At 37.7% G+C, this 17,476-nt stretch overlaps 1 protein-coding gene across 3 annotated transcripts in view; it reads left to right on the forward strand.

Moving 5' to 3' along the window:
• The window catches only part of LOC127447475 (inactive phospholipase C-like protein 1), a 181,199-nt gene that overhangs the window by 63,772 nt on the left and 99,951 nt on the right, over positions 1 to 17,476 (forward strand). Inside the window, exon 2 of one of the 3 annotated variants that reach the window (XM_051709377.1) lies at positions 6,710 to 6,816. The exons of the other annotated variants lie outside the window; for them this stretch is intronic. The gene's annotated coding sequence lies outside the window, so the exon portion shown is untranslated. The remainder of the gene's footprint in view (positions 1 to 6,709; positions 6,817 to 17,476) is intronic. 3 annotated transcript variants of the gene reach the window in all.

Raw genomic sequence — 17,476 nt, forward strand, 5'->3', positions numbered from 1 at the left:
TGTGCAGTAATATGTACATATGGGCATAATAAGCAAATTAAGTTGAACATGCAGCACCCCCCCCCCCAACAGATGTATTTTGTCCATGCACTTGACAGAGAAAGGCAATCCAAATGCACAACAGCAGCAGTGCACATTTGTGCATAGGGATAATTGAGCATGGTCCCAGATAAGAATGATATTTCATGCTCGGCACAGAAGCGATAGTAAAAACTGATTGATTTGTGTTCTCACCGTCCTTGGTGAGTGGATGACCCAAAGTTTCCTAGATTAATTTTCTCTGTATCTGTTCTTGGACTGCTTAAATTGTTAAGGGTGTTTGGGCTCAGTTGGCAATCTGGATAATAGGCACTTTTGTTGAGAGTACTTGTACTTGCACTCTCATGGTAGAATAGAAGAAACTGCAGAGGCCTACTTACGTACATGTTTATTTTGTATGGACATGGTCTCATTCACGAATAAATCCATACATGTGTTCTTATGTGAAAAGTAAAAGATTATAGACCATTTCAAGGACGTAAACAATAACAAAGGAATTAGAACTCTACTGCGCATGTCTGGCCCTGAAGCATTTCTGGTAGCAGCAACCCGCAACTGTCAAAATAAAAGGACTAGCATGTCCTTTTCGAGTCTAGCTAAAACAGAACAAACGAGATATTTGCAAAAACTGAAAATAAACAATGATATGTCATTACCGGATCCTTTAAATAAGACTCTGAGTTAACGAATTTTCTCAAAGAACATTAAGTTTACCGGAAATTAATTACGTGTTGTTGATACTGAGCACGTCTACGCTAGAGAGGCGATGAAATTGTATCGTAGTTTAGATGCTCACAATTATTTTCTCAGCGGGGAGATTGGGAATATTGGATCACTCCTGTTATAATCAATGAAGTCGTTCAATAAAGCTGTCTACGTGACCTGTGGACAAGGTAAGGATAAATTTTTTTTTAATGATAAAAATACTTTTCTTGTCTCTTTCTTTTGGATTAATGTGTCTGCTTAATGACTAAATGTAAAGCTAAAAGACTTGCGCAGCTTCAGTCATTATAATGGGAGCAATAGTCACTTTTAGAGCTCTATCTCTCAAACTTAAAATTATTTGTCATAAATTTCATACTACAGTTGTTAGTACTGCACGTGTCCATCCAGCCGCCTCGCTTCACTGCTTCAGTTCATGCGTCCGTTTGTCTTTGCTTTTTCCGAGATCTAAACACATTAATTTCTGTTAGTTCCAGGCATCCAGGGAGTATCCAGCCACTGAACAACATGGTCCACATTTTAATAATGGCATTTTATGACTATCGTGTTAAAGTTACTATGAATGAAGCACCTCCCGCTGTTGTTTTGAATGAGGGTGCATTCCATTCAGAAGTGATGATCCCTATGCTCTATTGTCTTCAAAGACTTTACCATCTACTGTAAGAGCTTTGAAAGGCTAAAAGGTGTGGAGCTCAAAAATAAGGGTCATTCAGAACTCACTTTTTAAGTAATTGTTTTATTGAAGTTCAGTTTGAAGTGATCTTACAGCATGACTATTGGAATTGTTCTCCCTTCAAAGTGCCCTTTGGAGGGTGATTTATCCCATTTGGAATGCATTCTAAGTTCACGTCTAGCAGGAAATGTTCAGGGAACAAAAATATGTCACTTCCTTAAACCTTCTTGAAATAATTAGGGTTAGGATTATAATCTTGCCCACTGATTATTTAATTAAGAAATGAATTTGGTTTATTCTAAAGGTGCGGTCAAACTAGACCTTGTGCCTGATTAAATTCCATTCATAAACATGCGAACGCGGGAGAGCCGAAATGGAAGCTCATGCGAAGACATTTTGTTTTCCGCTGCAGTTGCATGCACAGACCTCAGCAGGGCCAGGGGAGGAAGGATAGAAAAGGGCACTGATATTTTTTTCTTTGAGTTGTACTTAAATATACTTATTTCTTTGCTACAGTATTTAAGCATTTTTCGATTATTATACAAATATCCGAATTTTTTCCATTATTCACAAATAATAGCCTATTCTGTTTTCTTTCTCACAAAAAGTACGATGGTATTACAATGTTTTTTAGACATGGTCTGTGGTAATGCCATGTTTTTGATGTGCCATAGAAAAACCATGGTATTTTTTGAAGTACCATGGAGTACCAGGAAAATATCATGAGATATGAATATAATCATTCAGTACCTTAATATTACCCTTGTAGTACCACACTGCATAAAATTGCTAATCTTTTTCTTCTCTCATCACTCTTCTGTTCACTTTCTATCATCTCTGGTAACTTCATCCTTTTATCTCTGCAGCTTTTACTCTGAGCTCATCATGCTCTTTATAGAAATGATACTTTCTATAGTTCTTAATTTCCATTCATAAAACCATGGTTCTGAACGGTTAAAAAATGCTAATTCCATGGTACGTTTTAAAAAGTTTTTAATAGTATAATGGCTTATTCCTTTAAACAAAAAGTGAACTGGTTTTGACTGAATAAGATAGCTCCTTTACTTTGACAGTTTTCTTCGAAAGACTTACTGAATTTCTGTCTATACGAAAGCAATGTGACCACTTCTGTTATAGTTAATAAATATTTCCATACTGCAAGTGTGTGATGTCGGTATTATAATTTTTTTTTTAATGAACTTACGCTACAATACTGTACATAGAGTGGACTTTTTATCTGACCTGTTGCTTGTCTGAGGCAAGCCACTTTGATGATTCCAGGGTGAATTCCCAACAGCATTTTTGCACTCTTGAAGGGCACTGCATGCGGTGGATGCCACTCGAAGGGTTGTTCCAAACAAAAGTGAGAAAATGGCCCTTCCACAAGAGCACTATTCTGATTGGTGAATCATGTCATTCTGTGGTCTAATATTTTTGTGTATGACCACTAAACTGTAAAACTGAGGCCCAGGTCAGGAAGCAGACAAACTGGTTAATCCGAACGTCTGCTAGCTGCCTTGAGACGTCACACAGGTCACATAAACTACAACACATAGAGACCTAGATGTCATATAGAGACTGTGTCTATTCTTCAAACTACTAAACACAAACCCCTCACTAAATAATTTAGAAAAAATTGTAACCTTTTCGCACGTGAGTTTCTTCTGTACTGACGGATCACCCAGCGTGAGTTTTTTAATGCGCATTATAATTAAAATAAATCTTACCTTACACTTCATAGCAGATGCACCGGAGGACAGATTATATCACAGCGGGTGCACTGAAGTTCAGATAATATATTATCAAACATATAATGTGGTTTTTAGATGTTTATAATTATAATTATCAGTGATTGATTTTGATACATAAGATGCAATCGCGAGTGCACTTGCCGGTGTTATGGATCAACTGGGGATCATATTAACTTGGGATGTGCGCGTGCATGTGAATAATTTTACTTGCCTTTTCAGCAGATTCGTTCAATGATGAATTGTTAATGAGTAAAGAAAAGTGTTTTGCACATTATAAATTATTTTTTGGTATCATTATTAACCCGCTTTGTTTCATCAATGTCTGTTCCAATAAATGTAACAATTTTAAGAGCGATTTTAACGGTTTCACAGGGTAACATCTGGTTTCCCATGTAAACATGGGACATTGATTTGAATGCGATTCAAATCTAGCAATTAAACTTGTCATGAGCAGTAAATCATAAGTGGAATTCTTTAATTTGCAAAACTAAAGCATCATAAGCTGAAATGTGTCAATAATAGGCATATACTCCTTTTTTTTTTTTTTTTTTTTTTACTCCCCAAATTGGCATGCCCAATTCCCAATGTGCTTAAAATAAATAATAATAATAATAATAATATTTTCTTAATATTAAGAAAATAATATTCGTTTTTTAAGTTTAAGAAAATGATTGTTTGCAAATGATAGGAAGACCGGTTGGTCTAGCGGTAATGTGTTCGAAACCACACTAATAGACCCGGGTAAACATCTTCCAATTTGATATAATAATATCCTTTACTTTTCAAAGTTTCTGTGATATAACAGTGTCGTATGTTTATGATTACCCATGACACTGCCAAAAGATGATCTTTTAGAAGTGCAATTTTGTTTTTGTGTGGAGACTGGAGAGCATGTATAAAGGCCAGACTGACCAATGATAAATGACACTCTGAGAAAGCAGGAGCAAGTTCTTCAGAAACAATGATTTCATTTGTTTGGCAAAATATTAAGATCTTAAGATTGTATCTTAAATCTTAAAATTGTTTGACATTTAAAAAAGCCTGTAAACTATAAACAACATAGTTAGACTTGCTTTAAGAGAATGTATCTTAAATATAAATGTATTTTGTATATAAGTGTATTTTTTCACTTGGTTATAAGTCTGCGAATGCAGTAAAGACAAAATATATTTATATTCAAGATCTGTTCTCTAAAAGCAAGTCTAAATATCCTATATGCTGCTTCTCAGGTGAATGCATTTTTAGATATTTTAATATATATATATATATATATATATATTTTTTTATATTATATTCAACATTCTAAGATAACAATAATTTATTCTGCAGTATAGCTGCTAAAGAAAATGTACATTGAAAAATTAAAGGAGATTTAGATATTTATATTGGAAAACAAGCCAAAACAAACAAAAAACATATTTTGTTGCAGTGTATAATGGGGCGAAGACTACCTCTCTCACCTTTGTTCACTTCAATCCATCTTTAACTCACAAAAAAACAAACTCTCTCTTATTAATAAAGCTGTGTATTGCCAATTTTCTTAACGATAAGAAATGCACAGTGACATTATGATTCAATAAGTCACGAGCCATCACGTTATAATCTAGCTGCATTAAGCGTGCACGCTCGAGGGATGAGCGTCCCCGCGACAGAGTGTGCCTCAGCCAGGTGCAGTCTCAATCTCTTCCCCCTTAGATCGGGATATTCACACTACTCATAGAAGAGAAATGCCAATGCTTCTCTATTTACTTTATATTTTTGCATTATAATTTCCTCATACTTTGCGATCTACATCACCTGAAGCTGTTTGGAAAGTTGGAAAGCTGAGTAATTCTTCCTCTCCTCAGTCAGGCGCGAGCTGCAGAGCTGCTCTCGTGCATTATCATTAGAGTTTAATGTGATCTCATGTTACGTTAAATGAGATCAAACGATGCGACAGGAAGTGTTCAAGACTTTCCCATGTCTAAAACATGCCATAGCTCAGTGCACGTAACCCACACTAAATCCACACTAGGGATTTAAGGGAAGCTTTTCAACGCAAGTTATTTATTATAATCAGATAGTGAAACGTAAGTGAAGCATATATTTATTTTAGTATAAATGAAAGTATTCAACATTATATAACGTGTTTGGGATGACTTCATATCAGCATCATAATTACAAAATATTATTTATGTGCATATTTATATACCTCTTTGTTATCCTTCTCACCCAGTAATCACCTTATTTTGTTTGTTCTTGCCTAGTACTGCTGGTCATTTTGTTCATTTATCAGCCAGTGTGGCATACAATATGTGGTCTAGTAAATGTTTTTTTAAAATTAAAAATTGATCAACTACTACCACAGGTTCTTTCTCATCTTTATGTATTTAAAATATGCGAGATACGTGCCGCCATATTTCCGTTGCAATGCAAGATGGGATTCTGAGTTTGTATCGTCATAGAAGCATACAAAAGGAGGAGCACAGAAGGTTCTAAAAACCTAGCCCTTCCACTCTCCCAGCCCCGGAAATGATTGTGACGGATGGAATGGGAGAAGGTTTGAGCGGACTGACAGCCTAGCCTAGTGTAATCACAACAGTTTGATCGTTTGTGTGAAAGGGATAATTCATACAGTTATGCCATGTTCCTTTCAGAGTACCTAGTTTAAAGGCTTTGTCCTTCAGAGTAAGTAAGGCATAGGGAGGATCACTTTCGATTGGAATTTCGAATGTTTCAATTTGCCCCGATCTGCTGTACTGCGTGCTGTTAAAGGCACCTCTGCCTAATTGTTTTTTTATGCTTCTGCAATTTACAAGGAAATCTCACATTGACACATTATTACTGTTATTGTTAGACTATTAGAGATTTTAATTTTGTTTTATTGAATCATTTAAAATTTTACACATTTAGATTTTTGAATGACAGAGGCAGCGTCCCTGCTGCCCCGCTTCTGTGCACACCACTGTTCCGCTGCATACCAAAGTTCAAGTTTGGTGAACACTGACCTATGAATTCATATAGAGGAAATATGTTTGACCAATAGAGTGCAACAGTGTGGTTCCAGAAATACAAATTCTATTCATTTTCTCCATAGGAGAATTGATTTTAACAATGACCTTTAAAGACAGACCTACTTTGAGCTCAGAGGTTGTTAATCAATGGTATTTGTTTCTATTGAAGCCATTAATCTGAGTAACTTGTTTTTTAAATAAAAAATAAATAAATGTGTCCCCATAGCCGAATTTCTGGTGAAGAACTACTATACCCATTGTCCTGAAGAGAAAAAAATCAGAGAATCACAGTTAAAGAGCCCTGCATCGACCGCTCATTGAAAATGACATAACTGAATCAGTCTCAAACTACTTTTATATTTGTACTGTATACACTGGCGGCCAAAAGTTTGGAATAATGTACAGATTTTGCTCTTATGGAAAGAAATTGTACTTTTATTCACCAAATTGGCATTCAGCTGATCACAATGTATAGTCAGGACATTAATAATGTGAAAAATTACTATTACAATTTGAATTTTTTTTTTCAGAACTTCTTAAACTACTTCAGAGTTCTCATCAAAAAATCCTCCATGTGCAGCAATGACAGCTTTGCAGATCCTTGGCATTCTAGCTGTCAGTTTGTCCAGATACTCAGGTGACATTTCACCCCACACTTCCTGTTGCACTTGCCATAGATGTGGCTGTCTTGTCGGGCACTTCTCGCGCACCTTATAGTCTAGCTGATCCCACAAAAGCTCAATGGGGTTAAGATCCATAACACTCTTTTCCAATTATCTGTTGTCCAATGTCTGTGTTTCTTTGCCCACTCTAACCTTTTCTTTTTGTTTTTCTGTTTCAAAAGTGGCTTTTTCTTTGCAATTCTTCCCATAAGGCCTGCACCTCTGAGTCTTCTCTTTACTGTTGTACATGAAACTGGTGTTGAGTGGGTAGAATTCAATGAAGCTGTCAGCTGAGGACATGTGAGGCATCTATTTCTCAAACTAGAGACTCTGATGTACTTATCCTCTTGTTTAGTTGTACATCTGGACCTTCCACATCTCTTTCTGTCCTTGTTAGAGCCAGTTTTCCTTTGTCTTTGAAGACTGTAGGATGAAATCTTCAGTTTTTTTGGCAATTTCAAGCATTGTATTGCCTTCATTCCTCAAAACAATGATTGACTGATGAGTTTCTAGAGAAAGCTGTTTTTTTTTTGTTGCCATTTGTGAACTAATATTAAGACATGCCAGTCTATTGCATACTGTGGCAACTCAAAAACAAACACAAAGACAATGTTAAGCTTCATTTAACGAACCAAATAGCTTTCAACTGTGTTTGATATAATGGCAAGTGATTTTCTAGTACCAAATTAGCAATTTAGCATGATTACTCAAGGATAAGGTGTTAGAGTGATGACTATTGGAAATGGGGCCTCTCTAGATTTGATCAAAAATTACTTTTTTCAAATAGTGATGGTGCTGCTTTTTACATCAGTAATGTCCTGACTATACTTTGTGATCAGTTGAATGCCACTTTGGTGAATTAAAGTACCAATTTCCTTCCAAAACAGCAAAATTTGTATTTTATTCCAAACTTTTGGCCGCCAGTGTATATTTGAATATTTTGCACTAAACTTAAAATATATTGTTTCTATCCGTACAATCAACAACTTTAAATCAATAGTTTTATATTTGTTATAAAACATTTTACAAATGTTTTTAATTCGAGTATGTCATTCACAATGCTTCATGGGACTATAGATCATTATCTTATGAAATACATTTTTGTTTCAAATCAAAGTTTGTAATGTTGTGATTCACCTCAGAGCTGGTTGATCTGGTTCATGACCAGTTTTTTTTTAAATCCCTACGAATGGGTAAATACGTCTTGAACAAAGACGGCTGATAAAGTGGGCAGCTGGGTATTGTTGTGCTCTATAGAGGATCTTTACGTCACACTTTTACCTCTTGGCTCAATACAAACAATACAAACTTTAAAGCTGCATGGTTTACATTGTTATAGATATTTTTGCATGCTCAAAGCCTAGTATTACCACACTTTAAACAAGGTAGAGCAAGACTGCAGTTAGTACTTAACATAATACACACCCAAACCACCATAAGAGCTTTCCATAAAACCTTGCATGTACAGCCATTTGACAATCTCCGCAAATGTTTCCTTATAACAACTCTCTGAATATGTGCTCTCGCCTGAAAGATCTTGGAGTAAGAAGTGTGCCATTCTTAAAACCAGTTGAAACACAGTATCTAATCTCACTCATTGATATTTTCGCTTCATGAATGAAAGAGAATAAATATGAATCATTGAATGTAATTTGTCAAAGCAGAATCAAACCAAAATCTGATCTTTATTGGGAGACTAAACGTTTTTTAAAATATCTGCTGTGAGGAAACCCTCAGGCCACCGTCCTTAGATTCATTAAAGATAATTTTTTTGTTTACTGATTCAGCAATTTGCTATAAATTGTCTTTTTTATCAAAGTAAACTTTGTTTGGTAGTGCTGTGCTCTGTTCCAGACAGTAATTGTTTGTCAAGAACAATGACAATGTAGCTGCTATGACTGTGTGTGACTTTGTGGTTATGTGAGCCTGTGTTTGTGTGAGTTGGTTTCCTGATGACAGACTGGGGCCTCTGTGCTCTAGTGTCACTCAGCTACTGGTGCCACAATCCCCTGAATCTTACACAAGCACTGATCTCAGCCACTGTGGCCTCTTTTATGGTCATGGGGCTTATGCAGCCTTTAAGTTCACCTGGGAAGCTTCTATGTTTTAGTTGGGCAGTCGTTATTATGACATGTTACGCATTCAAGTCAGAAACTAAATATGGCAGCAGACAAAACAAACTAGATAGGTATCTAAGTTTGTCAAGACAAACTTTGAGGTTGGATTGGCAAAGTCTTGTCTGACAGACATACAGAAAGGCAGACAGTTCATTATTAAGTGGTTGCTAAGGTCATGTCAGTGGTTGCCAGGCATTGTTAGGATCTTCTGGCTGGTTTCTAGGTGTTGCTAAGGGCAGATTTTTCTCAGTTAAATCAGAAACAGTAAGTTGACTTTTTTTTTAGTTAAATCTGTCTGTGGTTATTGAAATTTGAAACACTGCACCCAGAGGCCAAAGGGAAAAGCGCCAAAAGCGAGTTGTGAAGCGAGTTGTTTTTAGCTGTACAGGATGTAATACAGATAAGAGGAATTAATATTTGATAAACTGCTGCCCCAAACCTAACCATCAGTGGGGTAAAAATGTAATGTTAGAGGGAAAAATGCAACCTCCAATTCGCGCTCATCACTGATTATGCCAACGCGATTACTTCCTGGTTTCAACATGGGATCCGAACCCAGGTCTCCCATGCTGCTGATGCAATGCGGTTCAGGTCGTGCCACAGAGGAAGGTAAATGCTGGAGCTGATGCAAAAATGACTGATAGGAGATGGATCTTTTCGTGAGTCTGCATAATGTGGCCGATCCTAGGGTACAGGAGCATTCCGACATTCCGTGTGATCATTTTGGTTCTAGTTCGTTGGCTTTTTCAAGCCAACATAATAAAGAGAAAAAACAACACTAAAAGCTCCTTTTTCTGTTGTACCTGTGCATAAACATAAGGGAATACCCTTGCATCACTTTTACACAACCTTTATGATGATTTATTTACACATGATAACAAATAATTAATTATCTTGCTTAAAGCACACCATTGAGGTAGGTCAAAAGCTTTAAATTAGTTGACTATTAGCTCTACTGTAATGTTGTACAAAACAATTTCATGTTACTGAAATACAGCAGTTAATATTGGAAAAACTTTGCAAAGCCATTCACTCTCATGTGGACATACCGCTTCCAACGTCATATCACATTGGCTATCATTGAGTATTCTAAGTTCCCACTGGTAAACACAACTTCTCTTAGTCATCCATGTGCACCTGAATCATAATTACGATATTTCCGATTCCACTTGAAGGCTGCAGTCGGGTTTGTGTGTATTTATGTCTCAGTATTTATCTGTGTTGTGATAAAAGATGGTTTGTGTTCCTTCAGGATTCAAGTCTGTGCATCTACATGAAAATCAAGATGGGTGCAGCTCCCACTAAAGGTGTTTTATCACTGCCTGTTTGTCAGTGTTGAAAGTATACACGTTCCTCCATGAGTGGAATCAGTGGATGCAAATTTTGACATTTTCATGTCAAATGACTTCCTGCGTGTGTTTCAGAGAATTTGGCTCTGTTTCCCAGCAGTATCTCAGGTCTGCCTGCATCTTTTAGACTTTTATCTCATAAATATTGTTTTCTTCTCATTTCTTTTCCTTGTATGCTTTTCAGTGCCAGATGAAAACTGCAGAGAAATTCTGCCTTGTTTGGCCAATCTGTGTGAGTCAGGGTTTGTGAAAAAAAGACAAACTAGTGCCAAACTATGTTTGTAGACAAATTTCCAAAAGCAAAAGAATATTGTAAAGTTTACTATGTCATTGCCAATCATTTTGGCCGCTATAGGGCCCTTTTTCATAGCTGCAGTGAATGCTGTGTCAGCATTTTATATTTAAATTAGCATTTTACGATTATCATTACCTATTGGTGTGGAGACAAATGGAATGCAGAGAAGTGAGGAGGAGATACAGAAAAACAGACAAAGTATTTCTGAGGTGAAAAAGGGAGATTGCAGAAGAGGCTGTGTCTGCATATGGCTTCCTGTTTACTAACACCCTACCCACAAGTGATTGTATGGCTTGCCTGTTGCACACCTTTCCTGATGATCACCTACTTCAGAAGTACACTGTATGGACAGAAAAATGTGGACAGTGTATACCCCCTTGTAAGTAATGGGTATAGAAAACAAATCTTAATGCTACACAATACAGTCACATTTTAGAGAATTCATTTCACCAGGAAACTGCCACGATAAATGCAATGAGTCATGTAAAAATTATTTTGCAAAAATGTTGGTACAGTAACGTGTTTCTATAAAACAGATGTCACACATAGTGACTCAGAACAGCAGTGAAAAGGGCAAGTCATGCATGCTTGGGCGGAGACAGGAAATACAGTATAACAGAGATGTACGATAGCTTGAAAATATGAGAGAGTCGAATGAGAGGTTATTTTACTGAGGGAGGGGTGCTGAAATGAATGGTTGGCAAATTTGGTCTTGTCACAGGAGCACATGTTTTACTTACGGGTGGAGCTCAGCGTGTGGCTGCTGAACTGAGATCAGCCAAGTTGGAGCTGCTTTCCTGGTAGACCACAGCCCAGAGGGAAGCAGTCTTTGGTTGTGGGGGATGTTTGCCTCTCATTAGACATAGACACATGCTCACAAACACACTGTCTTCCATGATAGATGATAAACAAATAAGAGATGAGATGACTTGAAAAGGATAAGTATCTGTTCAGGTTCTTTACATTGTTGTGTGCCTTGGATGAAGCTCTCACCCTGTCAGGGTGAAATTTACACAACTCTGTTGTTCCAGCCTGCAGTTTGTCATAGAAATATCCCAGCTGTCCCTGAGCCTGGCAAACAGGGCACAGCGAGAGTCTGAGATGTCTGACTGAGACCCAAGAGACAAATTTTCTCAGAAAACTGGACTACATGTTCAACACGTACAGTCTGCTTGTTTACATGCACAGTTAAATTAAAGCTAGAGAAGGTTTTTGCATAGTCAAGCTACAGTCTTCATCTGTCTAAGTATACATGACATAATGTGTAATCAAATATTTGAATGAAGGACCTTAGCTGAGGAAGTGTTAAATACATGTTTTGTGTCATCTGTATTTCAGAGCATACATGTGCACAATGCAGAGGCTGCCAATTGTGGTCCGATTAATGTGTATACATGCTGGACCGGGTACGGCACAGGACCCATCTTTATGATGGTAGACTGTGAAAGGAACAGTGGCATGCTCCTTCCCTCCATAGTGCTAGGGTCTTCTCCTTGGGCAAGAGAGAACAACCCTCAAGCCCCCCCATTGCTAGGGTCATAGCTATAAAGGTTTTTCCACCACTCTGTAAGAACCCAGAGTTTAATAGATCCCTTTTTTACCTATTTACTATTATAAGAAATAGGAAAAAGAGACGACTCATTTGCCGTGAGTTGTGACCCGTGTCAGTGGAGGAAGAGATCTTGGTGCCCGAGAAATGCGGTTTGCTGCGGACTCCGTTAATTCAACCCGTTACTTTGGCTCCTACTTCACCTGGGTGGGAGGTTGGAATGGCTCGATCCAATCAATGGGCTGGTGAAGACTTGCCCTGGGACTGCTCTGTATAGGGTAACTGAGCATCAAATATTTCTCAGACTCCCAGTAGGCGTTGGCTAAGAGTCAATCAAGTAAATTGAGCAACTTGTTGCTCAGTTTGCTTGAGTATATCATCCCTGTATCCCTGATGCATAATCTGTTGGAGATCTGCGGCGCTGTGCATCCCTCTCTTTTGGGCACCAAGGTGGGTGGGGAGCAGAGATGGTGAAACTGAAAAACTAAAACATGGCTACAAATCACACCTCAAAAAAGCGGTTTTTGGACTTGGACACTGATAATGCTTCAGAAAACAAATGTGCCTCTATACCGAATAATGATGACTGGCCAAAATGTATCATTATTGAAGCTGCTGCTCCAGACTTTCCAATCAGCAAGCTTTCCCCTTTTGCTATACCAAAGGGTATTGCTGGAATTGCAGGTACAGTAAAAGAAGTGGAAAAAGCTTCGATCTGGTCAAATTCTTGTGGAGTGCAGTAAAAAGGCCAATGCTGAAAACTTACTACATGCCAGCACATTAGCCGGAGTACAGATAAAGACCTTCCCTCATCCAACTCTGAATTACAGTAAAGGAGTAATCCACACTAGAGAGCTGGACAACGTGGATGAAGAAGAAATAACACATGAACTCAAGACTCAAGGAGTAACAAATGTTAAAGAATAATAATCAAGAGAGAAGAGCGAACAATCAAAACTAGTACATACATCCTCACTTTTAATAAACCGCTATTTCCAGAAAAAATTCAAATTGGATACCTAAGTGTTCCGGTGGACCTATTTGTACCCAACTCTCTGCGGTGTTTCAACTGTCAAAGGTATGGACATGGATCCAATGGCTGCAACAACAAACATACCAGTTGGAACTGTGGGGAGGAGGGCCACGACAAAGAGGGTTGTGAAAAACCACCTAAATGTTGTAACTGCTCAGGTGACCACTCAGCTGCATCAAAACAGTGTCCCGTGTGGATCAAAGAAAAAGAAATACAGAAGATCAGATGCACTAAGAGAATCAGTTATCTTGAAGCAAAGAAAATGGTAGCTGCTGTCCCTGTGTTTACTCTGAATAAAACATTTGCCTCTGCTGCAAAAAAAGTTGTGAGAACAATAGATTGCCAGACAGATATTACCTGGATGCACAAAGATAAACCCTAAACTATAAATTATAGTAATACTCCCCCAAAGACGAAGAATACAGGAACTCTTCTAAATGACATCCATTCCAATCAGAGCTCAATAACAGAGAACCAAAACGCAAATAAAAACAATAGAAAGGCAAGCTCTTCACAATCAAAAGCACCCCAGGATGAAACTTCAAAGACAAGGCATACTAGAGGTGTGGAAATGAAAGAGAGGGAACATCATAATAGAAGTCCGTCCCCTAAAGGCAAAATCAGACCAACTGTCCCTATTCTTCCTAACAGGTAATGGAGAATGTTATCCAATGGAACTGTCGTGGTATCAGGGCTAATTTTATGGAGCTACAACATTTAATTGCAGTCACCAATCCTATAACCATATGTCTTCAGGAAACACAATTACCATCAGATTGTACTCTTTTAAAAATGTAAAAAAATTTAATACCTTCGATCCCAATGACAAGCGGGTGTGAAAATGATGTGATCCACAGACATATAAATATTAAAAGCAACCTACAGGTGACAGCAGTAGGACTGACTCTGCAGAAAACCATCACAGCTGTTTCTATCTACATTCCTCCAAACTCAAACTTGACACATGGACCTAGATCACCTTGTTGATCAGCTCCACCCCCCCCCCAAACACACACACTTTATTCTCATGGGCGATTTTAATAGTCACAACTTTCTGTGGGGCAGCAATCATTGCAATACAAAAGGTAAGAAGATTTTATAGATAACCATATTTTATGCCTTTTAAATAATGGATCAAATACCTACTTACACCCGGGACATGGATCATACTCTGCGATCGACTTAACAGTTTGTCAGCCTGGATTATACTTGGACCTATCATGGAGAGTCTGGCATGACCTCTGTGGTAGTGACCACTTCCCAATCATTGTAACCATCAAAGGAAGAGAGGTAGAAACAAATGTACAAAGATGGCAAATTAAAAAAGCTAATTGGTTTCAGTTTCAAACCCTCTGTTATGAGAGGCTTGCACAGTTTCCAGAAGACAGCAAGGATGCTATGCAGAATTTTACTAAAACACTTATAGCTAATGATACAATCCCAAGAACATCTTTAAATATGAAACATAGGTGACTTCCATGGTTTGATAATAAATGTAAGGAAACCATAAAAGAGAGGAAGAAAGCTGAAAGGATTTTCTTTAGACACCTGTCAACTGAAAATCTTATCAAACTCAAGATGAGTAGAGCATGAGCAAGAAGAATCACAAATGAAGTTAAAAAGGAAAGCTGGAGAAGATTAGTTTCCAGCTTGACAACAAGTACGTCATCAAACCAAATATGGAACTTGATATGGGTAATGAAGGGAAAAAACAATGGCCCTCAAATACAACACATCAAACAGCATGGCACACTCCTGATGTCAAAACAAGAAATTGCAAACATTTTAGCAAGAACATTCGAAAGCAATTCATCTATTGAGAACTATCTTCCCGCTTTTCGAATATTTCATGCTCAACAAGAAAAAGAGAAGATTAAATTTGTCTCTAGCAATGCAGAGCCCTACAATCAACCCCTCTTCATGGAAGAGCTACAGCGAGCTATAAAATCCCATGACACAGCTGTTGGACCAGATGAAGTCCACTATCAATTCTTAAAGAATCTACCCCACATCTTTCTGAAAATGCTCCTTAGAATTTTCAACTAAATCTGGATATCTAGAAAAATCCCACCCACTTGGCATGAAGCAGATATAATACCCATTCCAAAGCCAGGAAAAGACCATAGTGATCCCATAAATTATTGTCCTATAGCCTTAACCAGCTGCTTATGTAAAACAATGGAGAGGATGGTCAGTGATCGCCTGGTCTGGGTACTGGAATCTGAACATCACATAAGTAATGCCCAATGTGGTTTCAGGAAAGGTAGAAGCACTACAGATCATCTTATTTGTCTTGAAAGCTATATTCGTGATGCTTTTATTAGAAAGGAGCATGTTGTAGCTGTCTTCTTTGATCTGGAGAAAGCCTACGACACAACGTGGAAACATGGCATTTTAAAGTATCTGTATCTAATTAAATTTAGAGGTCACCTGCCAACCTTTATTGAAAATCTTTTATCGAACAGACTTTTTTGAGTAAAGATAGCAAACACCTTGTCCAATCTACATAAACAAGAACTTGGAGTACCTCAAGGTAGTATTCAATCAGTAACTCTCTTTAGTATTAAAATAGACAGCATTGCGAAAGTCATTGGTTCTGATGTTCATTGTAGTTTATATGTAGACGACATCTGCATTTACTACAGAAGCAAGTACATGCATACTATCGAGCGAAAAATTCAACTGAAGATAAACAAAATGCACTCCAGGTCAACTCAGAATGGTTTCAAGTTCTCACAAACAAAAACTGTCTGTATGCATTTCGGTCAGCTCCGTTCGTTGCACAATGAACCAGAGCTGTTTATGGACGGAGTCCCCATCAAAGTCGTTAAAGAGAACAGGTTCCTTGGTATCAACTTTGATAGCAAGCTGTCTTTTATCCCTCATATTAAATTATTGAAAAATAAATGTTTTAAAGCTATGAACGTTTTAAAGGTTTTATCCAAAACCAAATGGGGAGCAGACAGTTCAACTGTTATGAATCTGTACAGAACCTTGATTCGCGCAAAGCTGGACTATGGAAGCATCATTTATGGATCAGCCAGGAGATCATATATACGACTTCTAGATACTGTTCACCACCAAGGTATTCGACTGGCCTTAGGAGCATACTGAACATCACCAATTCAAAGTTTATATGTGGAAGCCAATGAACCTTCCTTGGAAATCAGATGCCTAAAGCTGACCCTACAATATGCAATCAAACTGAAAACAAATAAAGAAAATCCAGCCCATCCAGTAGTTTTCTCAACTCAACATGAAATACTATATGAAAGAAGACAAAGTCACATTCGTCCATTTGGCCGATGTGTAAAAACCCATCTGGAGAATATGAAAATGGATCTAAACATTCTGGAGCAGACACATTTTGCTAAATACCCCCATGGGATCTCAAAAAGCCCAAAATCCATCTGGATTTAACGAGAAACCAAAAATCAAAAACTCATCCGAATGAATTTTACCAACAATTCCTGGATATAAGAGCAGTGTTCCCACAACATATCCCAATATATATATATACAGATGGATCCAAATCTGGAAATCAAGTGGCAGCAGCCTTTGCAACAAGTCAACTGTGTCAAGACATCCGCATCCCCGACCAAAGTTCAGTTTTTACTGCAGAGGCAAATGCTTTATTACTAGCACTGAAGTTCATTGAGACTGTTCCACAGAAATCCTTTTTAATGATAACTGATTCTAAATCATGTCTGGAAGCATTGGAGTCTATAAGAACCGATCACTCAACAATTGTGAAGATTTTAAACAAAGTGTCATCTCTGGAATCAAAGAATTTTAGTATTATTTTCTGCTGGGTACCTGGCCACTCAGGAATCTCTGGAAATGAACAAGCAGATAGAGCTGCCAAAGAAGCATTATCCTCAGAACCAGTAAAATGCCAGTAAAATTAACAGACCTAAAACCAACATTAAATGTATACACTAAAAACAAATGGCAGTCAGAATGGGATCAATGTTTATCCAACAAATTACGGGAAATAAATCCTGTTGTTGGGACAAGACACGTATTCCCTTTTAATAATCGTTGGGATCAAGTCACTTACACTCGATGCCGGATAGGACACGCAAGGCTCACACACCAATTTTTACTATCTGGAGAAAATTCACCAAAGTGCCCATCCTGTCAGCGCCCACTATCCATTAAACATGTCTTACTGGACTGTAATGCTTCTATATCTTAAACACCTTTTTTAGTTTTACTCTTGAATAACTTATCTGGCTCTCGCAATGAATACAGCCATAGAAGCTGGCATGGCGTTAAAAAAGGAAAGAAAT

The sequence above is a fragment of the Myxocyprinus asiaticus genome, chromosome 10, assembly GCF_019703515.2.
Source record: "Myxocyprinus asiaticus isolate MX2 ecotype Aquarium Trade chromosome 10, UBuf_Myxa_2, whole genome shotgun sequence".
In the NCBI taxonomy this organism is placed as follows: Eukaryota; Metazoa; Chordata; class Actinopteri; order Cypriniformes; family Catostomidae; genus Myxocyprinus; species Myxocyprinus asiaticus.